This window comes from Ahaetulla prasina, chromosome 2 (assembly GCF_028640845.1).
Source record: "Ahaetulla prasina isolate Xishuangbanna chromosome 2, ASM2864084v1, whole genome shotgun sequence".
NCBI classification, from domain to species: Eukaryota; Metazoa; Chordata; class Lepidosauria; order Squamata; family Colubridae; genus Ahaetulla; species Ahaetulla prasina.
In genome coordinates, this window is record NC_080540.1 from 32,849,009 (window position 1) to 32,870,106 (window position 21,098).

At 38.2% G+C, this 21,098-nt stretch overlaps 1 protein-coding gene across 1 annotated transcript in view; it reads right to left on the minus strand.

Moving 5' to 3' along the window:
• Nucleotides 1-15,169: 15,169 nt before the first annotated feature.
• The window catches only part of FHIT (fragile histidine triad diadenosine triphosphatase), a 338,852-nt gene continuing 332,923 nt past the window's right edge, over nt 15,170-21,098 (minus strand). The window contains exon 6 of the mRNA XM_058167804.1: nt 15,170-15,414. The gene's annotated coding sequence lies outside the window, so the exon portion shown is untranslated. The remainder of the gene's footprint in view (nt 15,415-21,098) is intronic.

Sequence of the window (21,098 nt, forward strand, 5' to 3'; positions counted from 1 at the left end):
TGCCAATTTTTAGACCAAGCGGTTAGATGGTCAAGGTCGTTTTGAATGATAGAAGTGTTGTCTGTGGTGTTAAATAGTTTGACATCGTCAGCAAAGAGAACACAATTACTTGAGATATGGTCACAAAGATCATTAATGTATAGAATAAAGAGTGTTGGTCCAAGGACACTGCCTTGAGGAACGCCACTCTTGACAGGAACAGGATTTGATAAAGCATTGCCAATTTTGACCACTTGTTGTCTGTTAGACAGAAAAGCAGATATCCATTTGTGGAGGGGTCCTGAGATGCCATAGGATGTTAGTTTAAGGAGAAGTTTATCGTGTACTACTGAGTCAAAAGCTTTGCAGAAGTCTATGTAGATTGCATCTATTGATTTGCCTTGACCTAGATTTGAAGTCCATATGTTTTTGCAGTGGAGAAGTTGTAAGTTACATGATAACTTTTTCCTGAAACCAAATTGTTTGTTGGAGAGTAGGTTGTTAGTTTCTAAGTGTGAGGTAATGGATTGGTTGATGATAGATTCCATGACTTTGCAGGTGGCCAAAGGGAGATCGGTCTGTAGTTTTCGACTAAGCTGGGGTCTCCTTTTTTGAAGATGGGGATGACTGTGGCTAGTGACCAAAGTTTGGGAAGAGAACTGGTAGTGAAAGCTTTATCAAAGATAATACTTAGGGGTTCAGCTATATTAATGGAAAGTTTTTTTAAGAAATATGCACATAGTCCATCGGGTCCAATAGAAAGCGATGGTTTTAAGTTGTGAAGAGCTTTACCAACGTTGTCTTCTGTGAAATATATATGAGTTAAATCATCATAGTCATTGCTGGTTCGTTTGTGGAATGTTGTGGAATATCAGGGGTTTTCAATTCAATTGTATAGAATGTGAAGCGGGGGTGAAATCTACTTACCTTCCTTATCGGTTCAGAAGTGCACGCGTCACATGCGTGTGCAGACCTGCGCATGCGTAAAACCTTCTGAGCATGTGCAAAACTTTCTGTGCATGTGCAGAAGGTAAAAAACATATTCCTTCCTGGTTAAAATCAGGAAGTAATGACACCCAGGCAGGTGGGTGGAGCTTTGCTCCGCCATCGCTACTGGATCGCCGAACTATGTCTTGATCACTACCGTATTGCATGATCCAGTCCTATCTGGGAGCATTTCACCCCTGATGTGAAGAATGTATGTTTGTGTTTTATTTGTATAGTCATAATGTTCACTGAAGATGGGATTTAATTTCATTGTACGAGGTCCAATGACAATAAAGGAAACTAAACTAAACTAAACTAAATTTAATTCAGTGCTTTTTTTGTCACCACAGTGGACAACAATACATTTAGGAAGTTCACAATCATGGCACCCACAGGAGTAAAAGAATATGGAAGAAATGTAGTTATAACATCATCATCACATCAGTACCATGAGATGAAAAAAAAAGAAGAAGAAGTTTTTATACTGTAGGAAGTTAGCATCCCCTAGAAGAATGAAATATTTTAGGAAATATTAAAAAATAGCAGAATATATTTCCCTGGATGAAAAATGGAGAAACATGTTTTAAAGACAAAAGCAGCTCCCTGCAGCTTCCTGCCTCCCCCCACCTTTGTCAATGGGCCAGAGGCAAAAACTCATTTCCCCCACCTTCATCAATGGGCCATCATCTGCAACACAATGGGACCCATCTAGCAACAGAAACTCATCACATGGTAAGACTCGAGCAAGCTTGAAAGACAACCTACAAAGTTAGCTAAGACCCCTAGACCACCTGGGAGTTTGACAACCAATCAGGATACATTTCTTAGACAGGAACAGGAAACACTAAGGTGGCGCCCAACAGAGGGTATAAACTCAGGCACTCAGCATCTTGGTCTCTTTTTCCCCCCTCTCTTTGGTTCTTCAACCCAACACCTTGAAGCATGTGATTGCCTTTTCTACTCAAGAACTCAAGTCATGTGATTCCTGTCCACCATTAAACCTTCTTTCCAAGCAGTCTCTATGTTTCCAGTGTATTTTTCCTCACTTGGAATTGAACCCAGATGGACATCTCTTCCAACAAGGCCCTTTCCTATTTGCTTTTAAAATCAGAACTTAAGGACTCTTAGCTGCAAAATACAGCTATTTTTCCTGTGTGTTTTTTTCCTCATTAGAAAGGGTAATTGTACTTTGATATTCATGGTGTTTTGTTAAAAAGAAAAAGAAAGAAGCCTTTTCTGTATTTTTTTATTTGTGCCTCAGAATTAGACACAAACATTAGAATTTTTGGATTTGTCTCCTGATCTATAGACGAAGCCTATCTGAACACACTGGAATTAGGAGACAAAGGCATCGCCTATGCCTTCCTTTATAGAGTAGTTCTAAAATAAATCCTTTCTTTGATGAAGACCTATTTAAACAAATGATTTTATACATCTCACCCATTGATCTGACAGGCATTAATGCCATGAGATGTTCTCGGGGGTTTAAGAAGCCACACATGTCTTGATTCTTTTTTTTTTTTCTGCAAGAGATTAACAAGACTACCACTTACTGCCACAAATCCTATACCTGTCTCTTGACGTGCTAAGGAGGCTTTTAGGAGTACAGAGATACTGCCTATCAGTATCTGTCAAGGGTGATGTTTTTCTGACAGAGGTCACCAAAGTTCAGACAAACTGCAGCAGTGCCATAAATCCAGGTAATCCTTCCATATCCTGTGGGTTTGTTTTTTTTTAGTTAAGTGGTGGTCTTGCTCAGTACACTTAAATCAAAAATACATTCTGCTGTAAAGATCGGTCAGTAGAGATTTGAACATTGTTCTAGCCTAGACCATATGGAGGAAATGCTCCAGAAACTGCAGGTAGAAGTCACCATTTTAACATAACTGAAAATTGTTTTTTTTTATAAAAAAAATTGTACTTTCTGGAAGTGCATGATCTTCCTCGAAATAGAGATACCAGATATTTGGATAAGCAAAGGAATAACAGAGGATAGGAAGGGACCTTGGAGTCTTCTAGTCCAACCTCCTTCTCAGGCAGGAAACCCTATACCAGGGGTCTGCAACCTTAAACACTCAAAGAGCCATTTGGACCGGTTTTCCACAGAAAAAAAAAACATCAGGAGCCACAAAACCTGGATGGGGGGGGCTAACTGGATGTCACTCACTTCCACCAGTCACATGAACCCCCGCCCATGCCATGCTACCTAGCCAATGATTTGGGCAGAGAACCAGTTGTTAAAAAACACCGGGAACCACAAAACCCTTTTTTCTCCCCTCCCCTCCCTCCCTCCCCAATCTCTCCGTATCTCTTTGCCCCGGCGGCTTCTCCATCCCCCGCTGTCGCTCTTACCTTCTCAGGCCAGGCAAGGAGTGGCTAGGAGGGGAGGGTGATTCATTGCTTGTTGTTTGGCTTTCAGGTGCTTTGAAGCAGGGGTCTCCAACTTTGGTCACTTTAAGACTTGTGGACTTCAACTCCCAGAATTCCTCAGCCAGCAAAGCTGGCTGAGGAACTCTGGGAGTTGAAGTCCACAAGTCTTAAAGTGGCCAAGATTGGAGACCTCTGCTTTGAAGAACAGCTTAATTCCCTCTTCTTTGTGGCAGCCTCTTAGATATTGGAGAATGTGCAGTCTTGATTTTGATATCTTAGAAACTACAACTGTGGCCGTAGACAATTCCAGGGCAATGTTCATGTAATTCATAACAGATGATAACAACTAGGTCTGCTACCTTACCATTGGGTGGGCATTTCAGCCATAACTGATAAAAGTGGTGACAGCAGTCCCTGCCATTTTGAGGTGAAAAACAGACAAAAATAGCAATTCACACTAATTTAAACAACAACAACCAATCAAGTCCAAGGGAAACAAACAAACCTAGCCCACAAAGATTCTCATTGCAGATAGAATTATCAGTCTTTGTCCTAAGAAATTCTCTTGGCTTCCATGTTTTTCAGATGTTTATTTCCATTACCTACAGATGCTTTTCAAATCCGCAAATCTGATTCTCTCAAAAGGTGCAACCAAGATTTGAGAATGAAGCTCTCAGATGGAATCTATGTTTGTTTTAATTAACAATGAGATACTCTGTGTGTGTGTATACATGAATACAATATTATCATGGGAAGACGTTGGCTATTGTTTATAATATCCAGGGCTTGTAACCCAAGGCTACAACTCACTGTATTCCAAACCTACCTCTTGACTAAATCTGGAAAGAAATGAATTTCTGAAGTACCTCGGCAAGAATATAATAAACTATTTTTACAACCACGGGGGTTCCTCTGAGCAGACCCTTTTAATAAAACATGTTTATTGCCAAGCAGATGTGAACATAAGGGAACTGCGGAAGATACACTATAAATATTGAAAGCTTTGTTTAATGTTACAGAGATGTTTATGCTAATCATTGGTTCAGTCTACCTACCACTCACAAAATGTGAACATATCTGAGTTTACATTTTCCAAATTATAGCAATTTTGTTATTATTTGAGAAATCTCTCTCCTTAACTTTATAGGCCATTGGAACTGTGAGCAAGATCTTATCCCCCAAACCAGCAGAATTGGGGAATTAGTTATTTAAAAATAAAAAGACATGCAGATATTGTGAATACAAAGAAGCTGCAATTCTATGTATTTGTGTCACGTGTACATGAGAAAAATCTATACACATACACTTAGGGACATAAATACAGCTTTTCTGCATTTTCATTTATAAGCCCCAGAATAGAAATGATGGGATATAACTAGAAATAGCCATCTTAATGTTTTAATCCATATTTAAAGAGTCAAGCAAAGCCATCCCATTAAAAACTAAATCAATCATCAACATTTGTACTTATATTCTTTCTTTTTTGTCTTTTCTCTTCTGGCTGATTTTTAAACAAAGAACAACATCTTGCTAATTGTTAGCATTAAAAAAAAGAAAACACTATTGTAAATATTTAATGGATTACTCTTTTTCCAATCTCTCCCTTTTTCTTGCCATATCCTGTTCAGAAGAGTGTCAGTGCTTACCAGCAACAATTATCTGCCTGCATGTATAATTAAAGTAGGCAATTATTTTCATGTCTTTGCATAATTTGAGGCTAGTACTTGTTGGAAGCGATTGCTCCTCTTCATTTTGGAATATATTGTCACAGTGAATGAATTGGATGCGTAACAGGCTTGTTTTTCTGAGTTACTGAGTGATACAGATGTTCAACCTGAGTCTGGCCCATCTCACTGGTCCATGACTCTTTTGCATTTTAGACGATATGCTGGATAATCTCATCCACCTTTTTTCTTTAAAACACAGTTTTGCATGTTTTCTGTCATTCCCAAATTGAGTGAGTAGAGACAGATGCCACATTCTCATGCTTCCCCAAAAGACTGATGACCTAACGTTTGGAGAAATGGGTGTGCCTTGATTAAGCCCTTACCGGCAAAGCCACCACATAGATTGAGCACTGCTAAACGCTAAAGCCTTAACTGTGCCTTTCCCAGCCAGTACCTCGTTGCTTCAGATTCTTAGCACAGAGGAAGTAATTAAAGTAGACAATTATTTTCATGTCTTTGCATCATTTGGGGTTAGTAGTTGTTGGAAGCAATTGCTCCTCTTCATTTTGGAATATATTGTCACAGTGAATGAATTGGATGCGTAACAGGCTTGTTTTTCTGAGTTACTGAATGGTAGAAATGTTCAGCTTGAGTCTCATCCATGTCACTGGTCCATGACTCTTTTGCATTTTAGACGATATGCTGGATAATCTCGTCCACCTTTTTCTTATGCTGGAGAAATGAGTGTGCCTTAATTAAGCCCTTACCAGCAAAGCCACCGCATCGATTGAGCACTGCTAAATGCTAAAGCCTTAACTGTGCCTTTCCCAGCCTGTACGCCGTTGCATCAGATTCTTAGCACAGAGGAAGGCTGATGAAAGGTTGTTAAACTCATACATCTGAAGCTGTTGAAGGCTGCATTAAAGCAGAGCCTTGATGGAATCAGTATATCCTTAAGCTGTCTAGCTCTAACTTCTAGAGCATGTGCCCTACTCAAAATACCCCTTCTGGAGATATTTAATTATGGTCACTGCATAGACTGTTGATACTAATGAAAAAGCCACTTTGTTTTTTATTTAATATACGCAGTGGTGGGTTTCACATATTCTTACCACTGGTTCACTGTGCGTGTGCACGTTTGCTTCACGTGCGTGTGTGCCTTCCGTGCATGCGCCCGGCTTCAAACACATGGCTAAATAGGATGGCATTTGCCAGGGCAGGCCCACCAGCAGTCGCCACTATCAGTTTGCCCGAACCGATGCGAACTGGCTGAATACCACCTCTGAACATATGGAATAGCCTTGGAAGACTAATAGACCTGACTTTTGCTGAAAGTGAGATATCAGAGTGATGTAATATCTACAGAGAAACCACACAACATATTATGTTTTCCAGAGGAAGGAATTATAATGGGAGTTACCCATGTACATCCATGACATATCACTGAGAAAATAGACAAATTAGTTTCATTCTGCCCAGCAGTTGCCCATTTTGGGATGGGAAAGAAAGTGGGGGGGAGAGCAATGCATTATATAACCTTCAGGATCACAAGTAAAGTTGGTCTTCCAAAGGAGGCATTAAGTCCCCATTAATAATTCTCTCAATGTCATTGAAATGAACATTCTGGGTAATAGAGAGAGACGTTTCTATCAATGATGAATGGTTTTGTGTGTTTTTAGAAATCTCCTTTGCTGCAGGAAGTCTGTGGTGCGCAGAATTTAGTGTCAAGCAGAGATATGATCAGCATATTGAGATTCTAGAAAATTTGAGCTTATATGCCAACGTGTTATAAGGAGGTAAACATAGAACTGAAAAGGCAGATCTGAATAACGTTCTCGAAAGAAGAAATGGATTTAAAAAATATGAATTTTTAATGAGAATTTGTCTGATTTTAATACCTCCCAAACTAATACAATATTGCTTTGGTATTATATTAAAAGATATAATATCATTTAATTAAAAAAAATCCCCTTGTGGTTGTTTTGTAATGTTCTTGATCACCACTTTACATTTTTCATTTTATTCCATTTTATATTTGGGATTTGTTTATTGTTATACAGTTTCTTTTTCTCTTTTGATTTATTGTTTGTTTCATACTGTACACCATATAGATTCACATTGTTTCAGTTGGTGGAGGTCTTATAAATGAAGAGTTAACAGTATAATGTAATATAATCCAATCCAGTGCAATGTAATATAATAATATAGTAAATATAATGCAGTGATGACTAGAATAATAGAATAATAATAATAATAATAATTTATATTTGCCAATATCTGCATGTCTCAGAAAGTTGTGAGGTAGTTGCATCTCAAACATTTAACCAAAATGCATAAAAGATATGCATATAAAATTGTGTATATTTGAGAAATATCTAGATTATGGCATCATTCAATCCCACATAGTCCTCCACCATACATCTAATCCTAAAATGCTTTGGCATGTTGACTTATATAGGCACTCACAGATGTGCATTTCAGTATTTTCAAGCTGCTAATCATAAAATAGGAAGCACTAATTACCATTCCTTTCAATTACACAAAGCAAAGGGTATGGCAAGAAACAGTAAACATGATGTCAAAGTTATTGTCACGGTGTCTGAGGTGTTGGATTGACACAGGGAAGGGGCAGCTTCTAGCCATAGAAGCTCTTTGTGTGACAATAGCTGATCATTCTCCCTTATCCCTTCCACATTGTTATGATGATATTATGAGGAAAAACTGGAGTAAAGAATGCTATGTAAGCTGCTTTGATTTTCTTAAATAAAAAAGTGGGATATGTCTTAACAAGTAAATAATTTCCATAACAAAAATGTAAATTTCATAATCAAACAATTTGTTGGATTTATTTCTAACTTCTTCGTAGAGAATAATAATTCCATAAGGTGAAGGAGAGAGAGAGAGAGAGGGAGGGAGAGAGAGAGAGAGAGAGAGAGAGAGAGAGAGAGAGAGAGAGAGAGAGAGAGAGAGAGAGAGAGGTGTCTACCTTGATATACTTTGAAAAAAATCTAGGAATTTTAAATCTTTAAAATTATTCCCCAAAATCATAAGAGAGAAAAGTATGCTACAATGTCTGCTTCCCTATTCTGCTGGTTGACATCCTTCAAGGACCCAACAGTTGGTTGGGAAGTCTGAGTTAGATCCTTTAAAAAAAGAGGTATTAATATGTTTTTAACATCTTCCTGTAATTTCTGTCTTTTCTTTTCCCTTTTGTCTCTCCTGAAATTTAAATAAAATTTAAATGTTCTGCATCTATTCATTGGTATTAGCATATTAGCATTGTTTGGTGTTTGAGTCTGCTGCCAAATGTTGACATGCTTAATGATCCTTTAAACAGTGTACCCATCCTGTCAGAGGAAAGCCATGCTTAGAAATTTACCATGATGCTTAAAATATACAGTGGCCTTAGCTTAACAGATAGCTGCTTCAGAATGAGCTTTCTATAATGTCTGTCTTTATTTATTTATTTATTTATTTATTATTTAAATTTGTATACCGCCCTTCTCCCGAAGGACTCAGGGCGGTTCACAGCCAAGTAAAAAATGAAAATACATTATAGATACAATTAAAATACTAGTAAAAAACTTATTTGAATTGGCCACAATTAAAATTTAGAGATAAAACCCATTAAAAACCCATAACTTAAAAAAAACTAACCCAGTCCAGCGCAGATAAATAAGTAAGTTTTGAGCTCGCGGCGAAAGGTTCGGAGGTCCGGAAGTTGACGAAGTCCTGGGGGGAGTTCGTTCCAGAGGGCGGGAGCCCCCACAGAGAAGGCCCTTCCCCTGGGTGTCGCCAGACGACACTGTCGCGCCGACGGCACCCTGAGGAGTCCCTCTCTGTGAGAGCGCACGGGTCGGTGAGAGGTATTCGGTAGCAGCAGGCGGTCCCGTAAGTAACCCGGCCCTATGCCATGGAGCGCTTTAAAGACGTTCACCAACACCTTGAAGCGCACCCGGAAGGCCACAGGTAGCCAGTGCAGCCTGCGCAGGATAGGTGTCACTCGGGAGCCACGAGGGGCTCCCTCTATCACCCGCGCAGCTGCATTCTGGACCAACTGCAGCCTCCGGATGCCCTTCAAGGGGAGCCCCATGTAGAGAGCATTGCAGTAGTCCAGACGAGACGTCACAAGGGCGTGAGTGACTGTGCACAAGGCATCCCGGTCTAGAAAGGGGCGCAACTGGCGCACCAGGCGAACCTGGTGGAAAGCTCTCCTGGAGACGGCCGTCAAATGATCTTCAAAAGACAGCCGTGCATCCAGGAGAACACCCAAATTGCGCACCCTCTCCATCGGGGCCAATGACTCGCTCCCGACAGTCAGCCGCGGACTCAGCTGACTGTACCGGGATGCCGGCATCCACAGCCACTCCGTCTTGGAGAGATATCAGAGTGATGTAATATCTACAGAGAAACCACACAACATATTATGTTTTCCAGAGGAAGGAATTATAATGGGAGTTACCCATGTACATCCATGACATATCACTGAGAAAATAGACAAATTAGTTTCATTCTGCCCAGCAGTTGCCCATTTTGGGATGGGAAAGAAAGTTGTGGGAAGAGCAATGCATTATATAACCTTCAGGATCACAAGTAAAGTTGGTCTTCCAAAGGAGGCATTAAGTCCCCATTAATAATTCTCTCAATGTCATTGAAATGAACATTCTGGGTAATAGAGAGAGACGTTTCTATCAATGATGAATGGATTTGTGTGTTTTTAGAAATCTCTTTTGCTGCAGGAAGTCTGTGGTGCGCAGAATTTAGTGTCAAGCAGAGATATGATCAGCATATTGAGATTCTAGAAAATTTGAGCTTATATGCCAACGTGTTATAAGGAGGTAAACATAGAACTGAAAAGGCAGATCTGAACAACGTTCTCGACAGAAGGAATGGATTTAAAAAATATGAATTTTTAATGAGAATTTGTCTGATTTTAATACTTCCCAAACTAATACAATATTGCCTTGGTATTATATTAAAAGATATAATATCATTTAATTAAAAAAAAATCCCCTTGTGGTTGTTTTGTAATGTTCTTGATCACCACTTTATATTTTTCATTTTATTCCATTTTATATTTGGGATTTGTTTATTGTTATACAGTTTCTTTTTCTCTTTTGATTTATTATTTGTTTTCATACTGTACACCATATAGATTCACATTGTTTCAGTTGGTGGAGGTCTTATAAATGAAGAGTTAACAGTATAATGTAATATAATCCAATCCAGTGCAATGTAATATAATAATATAGTAAATATAATATAATGCAGTGATGACTAGAATAATAGAATAATAATAATAATAATAATAATTTATATTTGCCAATATCTGCATGTCTCAGAAAGTTGTGAGGTAGTTGCATCTCAAACATTTAACCAAAATGCATAAAAGATATGCATATAAAATTGTGTATATTTGAGAAATATCTAGATTATGGCATCATTCAATCCCACATAGTCCTCCAGCATACATCTAATCCTAAAATGCTTTGGCATGTTGACTTATATAGGCACTCACAGATGTGCATTTCAGTATTTTCAAGCTGCTAATCATAAAATAGGAAGCACTAATTACCATTCCTTTCAATTACACAAAGCAAAGGGTATGGCAAGAAACAGTAAACATGATGTCAAAGTTATTGTCACGGTGTCTGAGGTGTTGGATTGACACAGGGAAGGGGCAGCTTCTAGCCATAGAAGCTCTTTGTGTGACAATAGCTGATCATTCTCCCTTATCCCTTCCACATTGTTATGATGATATTATGAGGAAAAACTGGAGTAAAGAATGCTATGTAAGCTGCTTTGATTTTCTTAAATAAAAAAGTGGGATATGTCTTAACAAGTAAATAATTTCCATAACAAAAATGTAAATTTCATAATCAAACAATTTGTTGGACTTATTTCTAACTTCTTCGTAGAGAATAATAATTCCATAAGGTGAAGGAGAGAGAGAGAGAGAGAGAGGGAGGGAGGGAGGGAGGGAGGGAGGGAGAGAGAGAGAGAGAGAGAGAGAGAGAGAGAGGTGTCTACCTTGATATACTTTGAAAAAAATCTAGGAATTTTAAATCTTTAAAATTATTCCCCAAAATCATAAGAGAGAAAAGTATGCTACAATGTCTGCTTCCCTATTCTGCTGGTTGACATCCTTCAAGGATCCAACAGTTGGTTGGGAAGTCTGAGTTAGATCCTTTTAAAAAAGAGGTATTAATATGTTTTTAACATCTTCCTGTAATTTCTGTCTTTTCTTTTCCCCTTTGCCTCTCCTGAAATTTAAATAAAATTTAAATATTCTGCATCTATTCATTGGTATTAGCATATTAGCACTGTTTGGTGTTTGAGTCTGCTGCCAAATGTTGACATGCTTAATGATCCTTTAAACAGTGTACCCATCCTGTCAGAGAGGAAAGCCATGCTCAGAAATTTACCATGATGCTTAAAATATACAGTGGCCTTAGCTTAACAGATAGCTGCTTCAGAATGAGCTTTCTATAATGTCTGTCTTTATCACTCCCTCCTTCTATTCTACCCACCTACCCCATGAAGCTTTTTCTGTCCTTTCGCTTCCAGACTCACTTTGATGCTAGAAAGGAGACAGGGAAGGCAGAAAAATATTTTTTCTGAACTTTTTGGATTTTAGAACCATTGTCTTTGCTGAGATCTGGTCTGCCCTCCAAAAATCCCTTCCACCAGCCAATAGCTCTTGTAGGAAGTTAGTACCCACCCCTCTCCTAGGAAAATGAGATGTTTTAGGAAATATTAAAAGGGCAGAATATTTCCCCTAAAAGGGAGGCAGAAACTCAGCCCCTCAATCTTTGTTAATGGGCCTGGGCCAGTCTATTCTACATAACAAAGATCTACCTCCTTCAGGCAGAGCCATAGTAGGAATTTCCCAAAACCCTTTCATTACATCATCACCCAGCAAGGCTCAACCAAGCCTGGGACTCAGGACAGCCTACAGAGTTGACCCTGCATGATCCCATGGGAGTCTGACAACCAATCAGTATACAAGCTCAAATTCAAAAATCCCAGAGAGGGTATAAAACCCAAGCACTCTCAGCATTGCTTCCCTTTTCTGTCCAGGACCTCAAACCATGTACTCCTGTCCACCATTAAACCATCTTTCCAAACAGTCTCCATGTTTCCAGTGTCTTTTTCCCCACTCGGAACTGAACCCTAAAGGATATTTCTTCCAACACTCTCTTCCAACTCGCCCGTAATGGATCTCCAACTGAAGATTTCTCCTCCTGGTTCACCCACTATTGCCATTCTACACCATACAGGAACAACTCTTGGAAGGTTCATCCACCTCCTACTCCATTATTTAATGCTTCTGCTCTTTTTATATGATTATAGATTAAAAGGGAAGATGTTTTAATTAGACGCAAAAACTTCTGGGTGTCTACGTGACACTGACAAATGAAGGTAAATACATGCGTCCTAGGATAAGGTTGCAAGATCCATTCTGAGTTGGTTACTGGGACCAAAGGTTTATTTTTCCAAGCTTTCCCATTGTTCCATATTCCAGACAGAGAATTCATGTTCCCTTATCACGGGCTCCAGCATCAGTCCGAAACCTTGGAAGAATAAACCTTTGGTCCTGGTGACCAGCTCAGACTGAATCTTGCAACATGACACTGAGATTGATTTTGGTTCACCGAATAAGGTTTCAGCTTGAAAACCAGAGGTGGCAGTCAGCCGGTTTGGACTAGTTCGCCTGAACTGGTAACAGAAGGGCTCACCCACCTGCTCATCTGCCCCGGCTCTATGCCATCCTATTTAGGCACGTTTTTGAGGATGGACGCATGCATGGAAGGCGCGCATGCGAGCAAAGCACATGTGTGAAAGGCAGGCGCACGCGCAAGCTGGGTGCATGTGCGAACTGGGTGCGTATGTGCATGAAGTGTGCATACACATGCAGCGAACCAGTAGTAACATAATCCGAAACCCACTGCTGTTGAGAACATTGCATTATTCCTTTGCCTTGTTCCCCACCTATTAGGGCTGCTCAGCCGGCTACATTGGAGGCAGGAAAGTGATGAGACTAAGTTTAGTGAGTGTTCCTGCTCTAAATAGAGAAAATAATAACAGTTAGGCCCTGAGATATTCTTCTCTCTCTTTTCTTCTTCTTTCTGTTCTTGCCCTTAGGAGAGATGTTGGGAAAGACGTCTTTTTTAGGTTTCTTCTAATCAACATGGCTTTGGGGAGTGCTAAATAGTCAACTAATTGTACCTCAAGGAACAATGTTTGCCATAGTCTTACTGGCTACTCTTGAAGGCTTATCTCCTCATCTTTTGGTATTATGGAATTGGGGAATTAATTAGCTAGCTTTAGTTAATTAATTCTATTTTTGAAAACCAAGCAGAGATTTAATTTTTGTTCTCCTGCCAAATATCAGTCTGATACCAGATATAAGGCATCATTCTTCTATTATTGCAGGATAAAAAGGAAACTGCTTAATATAAACTTCTACTTAGCCAAAATGTTCTGTTGCTGCCACTTATTCATGCTGCTTTTTTAGAAGATGGATCTTTTAAAGGTATTGGTGCTCCTATTCCTAATTATCTTTTCCTCCAATCCCAGGCAATTCTTGGTAAAAAAGGAGGCTTTGGTCTAATTTGTGAGGATGTTTTGGGTTAGTGGTATACTTGCTTTTGTTTATGGATTATCTTTAAGGCAAATGACACTTTAAAGAAGCTGTGTCTTTACAGGCAGAATGCTTTCATGTCAGAAAAAAAGACATTTGATTAAAGAAGTTCAACAAAACCCACAATGCACATGGAATAAACATTTCTTCTTTGTATCCAGATTACTTTATAGTCCTAGATTTCAGACCACTAGTTTCTTATTTGCCCATCCTTTGTTTTTGTCTTTGGATACTTTCAATTTTCTCTGTCTCATTTTGATTCAATTTAAAATTTAACTCATTCTTATGTTCACACACTAAAATGGCTAACCATAACCTGGGGGAGGGGGTAAGTGCTTTTCAGTCAGTGTTTAGCTCCTAGTGGCTACCTGGACAAGTTTTAGCAGTTCTCCTGGCAAGATTTCACAAATGGCTTGCCATTGCCTGTTTTCTAGGGCTGAGAAGGAGTGACTGGCCCAAGCTCACACAGCTGTCTTTGTGCAGGCAAACATTTTCCTAGGATAGGGGTGTCAAACTCAAGTCGTAGGGGCAAAAAGCGGCCCGTGGGGTGCTTAGATCTGGCCTGTGGGGTTGCCCTGGAAATAGCGAAGGACCGGCCCGCGGTGCCTCTGCCAGAAAATATGGGGCTCACGAAAGCTGTACGTGCCCCCCCCCACAGGCTCCATTTTTGCTGGCAAAGGGTTGCAGGTTGTCCCAGTTGAAAACAGAGCTCATGAAGGCCATGTGTGCCCCCCTGAGCTCCATTTTGGTGGCAGAAGGTTACAGGAGGTTGTCCCAGCTAAAAACAGAGCTCATGAGGGCCATGTGTCCCCCCCTCCCCCCCCCCCGAGCACAATATTTGCTGGCAGAAGGTTGTAGGAGGCCAAAAATGGGACTCAGGAGCCTGTTTTTGCTGGCAGAGCGCTTGGGCCATCACAAGTGCCCTCCTGATACAAGTGACATCATGCTGGCCATGCCCACTCTGGCCACACCCACACCAGTCACCTGAAGTCAAACACAACCCTCAATGAAATCGAGTTTGACACCCCTGTCCTAGGAGCAAAATTCTACTCAAGAAAAGGCTGAAATATTGCTTTGCATTTTTCTATATTGACAAGACCTTTTTCGTTATGGTATAGATAAATGTTATTTTGTAGTGATCGTTTCTTATTGCTGTTTTTCTTTGTGCTGCTTTGAAACCAACTTTATACTGGAATCTAAAAAAAACATGTACAAAGTCAAGGACTCTCAGTGTAGTGTCTACGTCACTAATGGCCTCACAAAACCCTCCCTCGGAACGGAATCATTTTCCTTTTAAAATAGAGGTAGGGAAGAGACCTTTCTAACAATCCAGCAAAGTTTTCTGAAGCCCCTTGTTTGTGATAGAAATTTCCAGGCTCCAATACAAAAGCAAGCATAAAAAATACTATTTACATTGTTAAAGAACAAACTATCCAATGAGTAACGTCAATAAAATATTTTTCACAATATAATTATTATTTAAAATTTTAGTGTTTGCTTTCGGTTTGAGATGTTACAACTCAGAAATATTTATTCACACATACATACACACACACCCCAAATTCAAATAACTTTAATGAAACCAAAGCTAAGAAGCCTCTTAACCTAAGTAAGACTCTGACTGATAAAAACATTTTTTGTTTTATCCAGTAACTTTATTGAATGTGTTGTCATCCTCCATCATTTCAATTCTAGGTTAGCTGGGAACAAAAGAGGCTCTTCTCCACTACTCCCGCTTCAGAACTAATTGAAAAGATTGTGTTGCTCCTGAAAAAGATTGAATATAAAATCAGATATTTTGTTAAATACAATAACATTTTGTCCCATATGTAAATAAGGCAAAAATTATAAGATTAAGCAATCAGTATTCATTAGCATTTTCCAAGATAGAATTTTTGATTGTAATAGAGGAAATACAATATGCAGAGCTGAAAATCACAATTAAATCTTTGGGCATTATCTATTTATAAAGTCACCATAATAGTATGCATGTCACCCAGATGTGTCATGCCTATGTGACAGTATAATAACTTGGCTCAGTCCTTCTCTCTCAGCCCTACTCACCTCACAGAGCGGCAATTATCATGACAAATATAATTATAATACTGGGGATCCAGACTAGCACCATAGCTTGCTTAACTTTATGATGTCCATGTTACTTTTTGTTTACTAAATTTATTTATTTAGTATTTTTTTTTTGCTCCCCCATCTCACTGATACGATGATTCTAGGCAGCTTAAAATATAATAATAAAAAATAAAAGTAATACAAAGCAATTAAAATTAGGAAACTTAAATAGGAAGCTAAAAAGAAGAAGAAGAAGAGGATGGGTGCCATGGGGGAAGAGATGCTCTGCCCCAAGAGCCACCCCAACATGGTGTGCCCCATGCGGGCTCTCAGACCACCCAGCAGTTTTCAGACTCTTCTAGAAGGCCAAGAGTGTTGGAGTAGATTCTTACTTCCAGTGAGGAGATAGGAGGTGGCTATAGCAGAAAGGTCTTGGACCTCTCCACCCATAATTCTTTAATAGACGGGATCTAAAGTAGGCCTCTTCTGCTGGAGCAAGTGGGTGGATTTGCTAAGGAGCTAAGATGACAAGAATAGAATTTTTTTTTATTGGCCAAGTGTGATTGGACACACAAGGAATTTGTCTTGGTGCATAGGCTCTCAGTGTACATAAAAGAAAAGATACCTTCATCAAGGTACAACATTTACAACACTTAATAATGGTCATAGGATACAAATTTAACACTTAATGATATCTCCTTAGATATCTTATATCTATAAAGAATATCTGGAGAAGTAGTTAGAATGCAGTATTGTTGGTTAATACACTGTTCACTGCCAGGAATTTGATTCTGACAGGTTGAAGTTTGACTCAGCCTTCCATCCTTCCGAGGTCAGTAAAATGAGGACCCAGCTCATTGGGGGCATTATGTTGACTCTGTAAACCACTTAGAGAGGGCTATAAGGCACTAAAGAGGTATACACAGTAAATATGTAGGGGCCTCTGGTGGCTCAACAGACTAAGCAGTCTGTTATTAACACAGCTGCTTGCAATTACTGCAAGTTCAAGTCCCACCAGGCCCAAGGTTGACTTAGCCTTCCATCCTTTATAAGGTAGGTAAAATGAGGACCCAGATTGTTGGGGGCAATAAAAGTTGACTTTGTATATAATATACAAATGGATGAAGACTACTGCTTAACACAATGTAAGCCACCCTGAGTCTTCGGAGAAGGGCGGGATATAAATTCAAATAAAAAAAAAATATTAGTGCTGTTGCTAACTGACCAGGTACAAAGTTTCCACTGCTTATGGAAATCTTATAGAAGAAGTACTGGGTCACAAACATTCACTAAAAAGAGTTCAAATATGCTATAAAGATCTGTGGTGCTATTGCCTCTCTTTGTAATTAATTTTCCCTCATTAAAACATAGCTCCATCCTATCTGAAGTAGTTTTCTGAATATTTCTAATATGTATTCAGATTACTTGTATACTGATGACTTCCACCTTTTAAATTATATGGGAGTGATTGATTAAGAACAAGATAATGGAATTGTACTCTATAGATATATCAACCAGGAGTGTGGTCACGATAAAAACACAATATTTATTTTGGTGATGATGATTAAGAAAGGAATATAAAATAACTCTATGCATATTGTCATAATGTAAATCTAAGTTACAGTTGTACTGCCCTGAGTCCTTCGGGAGAAGGGCGGTATAGAAGTTTGATAAATAAATAAAATAAATAAAGTATGAGGGAGAGAGCAAAGGAAATCAGCAAAGGCAATGGGGGACAAAGAATTTAAAAACAAGTCCTGATCAGAAAATACTGTGAACTGATTTGGACTGGAAGCAGTCTGGAAAGGAAGATTCAAAGATGAATAGGTTGGGGGGGGCAGCATTGCGATGGAACAGTCCCAAGCCCCGAAAGCTCCAGGGTGACCACCGAAAATCCCCGCGATATGGGAGTCCGAAACGGCAGAGGCAGCGAAGAATGAGGGAGGCAGCGGAGTGAACAAGGAAGTTGGAAATTCTCTGCAGCTCCGGCTTTTTTCCCTCAACCCAGCGAGGAGGACCACAGCCACCATCAGCTGCCCAAAGTCGGGATGGCCACAAGAATGAGCAGTAGGATAAAACACAAATACTGAATAAGATATTGAAGCCGGGTGAGTTAATACCAGCTCACGAAGAGGCAATTTGAGTAATTTTGTCACAAGCCTTAAAAGAATAATCGTGAAACAGCGGCTAAATTAAACAGGAAGTGAAAACAGAAGGAAATAAATGAAACAATACCTTAATTCTGACAAAAGTGGGCTTGGAATTGAAGTCTAAAGCCCCAATTAAATAGAGAAACATAAGTTTTTTTATAACTAAAACAGACTTTTGAGAATTTTGGAATTTTTATTGATTATTTAAAGATTATATGTAAGAGGAAGAAGTAATGGGGGGGAAAGGATTTAAAGAAGACTTTAAATTGATTTTATTTATTTTTTATTTTAATTGAATACATCCAAGCTCCTTTATTCTCTACAAATTTAGATTTAAAGGAATATAAAAATTGTTATAATGGGACAAATCTGGAAAAAAGGAAAGAATTTGAAACAAAGAAAAGGTGTAGTGCTACAGAAACAAAATGGATACTTTGCTAATTGCGGATTGTAACTGTAGACTAAAGACTGACATATAGAGGCAAAGGAAGAAATACAAGATGGAAATGTTTCTGTGATCTCAGGACAGTTCCAAGGAAGATGGATATGTCTTTGCAATTGCAAGACAGCTCAAGAGAGGACTTTGTAACCAGATGGCAGACCTTTAGATTTATAACATCAAATAAGCAAGAACACGAGATAACTATGGAATTGGAATATTAATAATGTTTTAAAAACAAGAGTAGCCTGCAACAATTCTAGTGAAGAATATAAAATGTATGATATTAAAAATAAAGTTAAAGCCTGTATTAAAGATTATCAGAGGATTATAAAAATGGTGAAAAAAGAGGGAAAGGAGTGTTAAGGAATTTAAATTAAGAAAATATGAATTTTTCTAAGCTTAAGTACTGAAATTGAAATAATTTAAGATAAAACTTCCAATAGAATATTTGAATATAAGTATGGAATTTTTTTTTGAATAATAAGAAATGCTTGCTTTTTTCTGTTTTGCTCTTTTATTAAGAATGGATAATTTGGAAATCATTGGTGATGGGAGATCTTTTTGAAATTGATGAAATGTAAGAGAAAATTTCTTTAGATTTTATTTTGTCTCTTTTATTTTACTTTTTTTTGTTATGGGTTTTTTTTTTGATGAAACTAGGGACAATTATTGTTATATTTTGTGGAATGTAAGGATTATAGATGGTGATTGAAGGAAATTGTGTTGGGGATAAATATTTTAATGACGAAAGGAAGGGCAAGAAAGGGGGTTTAGATAATATAGGGATTAGACTCGATTTAACACTGATTTCAGGATAGGAGAAAGGAACAGATTTTATGATAGAAATGTGCAAATAATAAAATATTAAGAGGGAAAGGGAAATATATTGGATAAATGATACAATGGGGGAGGTGAAATTTGAATTATGTTTAATTATGTACCTGACTGATATCTTGTTCAAAAATGATTTGTATGTGGTTTATTTTTTTAAAAAAAATTTTTTCCTGAAAAAAAGACGAATAGGTTCACGTTGGGAAATAATAAGCATGATTGCCATGTATCCTATCTGTGGCAGAACTCCTTAGTTGTTTCTAACATGCAGTGTTTATATATATATGCATTAAATATTTTCCAGTTTGAAAGATCCGTCCAATTTCCAAAGATATATTCCCAAAAATAAGAGAAGCCAAATCTTGTAGATTGTCTTGCATTCTGCACTTATTAAGGGGATATGATATTGCAATAATTTATGCAATAACATACACAAAATGTGATGGATAGAATTGGAATTTTCTGTTTAAAAAGTCACCATTCAGGCAATGGAGTGAACATGTATAAATTCTCTACATGTATATTCTCTACATGTATATTCTCTATACAGTCTATATTCTCTATAAATACCATTCTATATTCTCTGCATCTGAGGAAGAAGAATGCAAAATTTCATTCAGATATGTGACTAAGCCCTACAGCTATTTATGCTCCAGAATTTTTTATAGGGAAGAGGTCCATAAGCATCGCGGGAGCTCTTATTTTGAGCCAAGTGAAGTAATTTCTTCCTTACCTGCTTCCTTACTTTCTTTTTCTATTTGAAATATGGATTCTACTCATGTTCACCTTCCCTTCCATCCATTTCCACTGCAGGTAGTTTTCAATTTACAACCATTTGACATTACCGCAACATTGAAAAGAGTGACTTACCGCACCAACCGTAACACTTATGACCGTTACTGCATATGTACACTCATGGGATGAAAACTAGGGTACTTGGCAACCAACCTACATTTATGATGGTTGCAGTGTTTTGTGATCGCCGTTTGAGATTTTCCCAGCCAGCTTCCAACAAGCAAAATCAATGGGAGGTGAAATTTGAATTATGTTTAATTATGTACCTGACTGATATTTTGTTCAAAAATGATTTGTATGTGGTTTATTTTCAAAAAATATTTTTTTTTCCTGAAAAAAAGACGAATAGGTTCACGTTGGGAAATAATAAGCATGATTGGCATGTATCCTATCTGTGGCAGAACTCCTTAGTTGTTTCTAACATGCAGTGTTTATATATATATGCATTAAATATTTTCCATTTTGAAAGATCCGTCCAATTTCCAAAGATATATTCCCAAAAATAAGACAAGCCAAATCTTGTAGATTGTCTTGCATTCTGCACTTATTAAGGGGATACGATATTGCAATAATTTATGCAATGACATACACAAAATGTGATGGATAGAATTGGAATTTTCTGTTTAAAAAGTCACCATTCAGGCAATGGAGTAAACATGTATAAATTCTATATTCTCTACGTGTATATTCTCTATACAGTCTATATTCTCTATAAATACCATTCTATATTCTCTGCATCTGAGGAAGAAGAATGCAAAATTTCATTCAGATATGTGACTAAGCCCTACAGCTATTTATGCTCCAGAATTTTTTATAGGGAAGAGGTCCATAAGCATCAGGGGAGCTCTTATTTTGAGCCAAGTGAAGTAATTTCTTCCTTACCTGCTTCCTTACTTTCTTTTTCTATTTGAAATATGGATTCTACTCATGTTCACCTTCCCTTCCATCCATTTCCACTGCAGGTAGTTTTCAATTTACAACCATTTGACATTACCGCAACATTGAAAAGAGTGACTTACCGCACCAACCGTAACACTTATGACCGTTACTGCATATGTACACTCATGGGATGAAAATTAGGGTACTTGGCAACCAACCTACATTTATGATGGTTGCAGTGTTTTGTGATCGCCGTTTGAGATTTTCCCAGCCAGCTTCCAACAAGC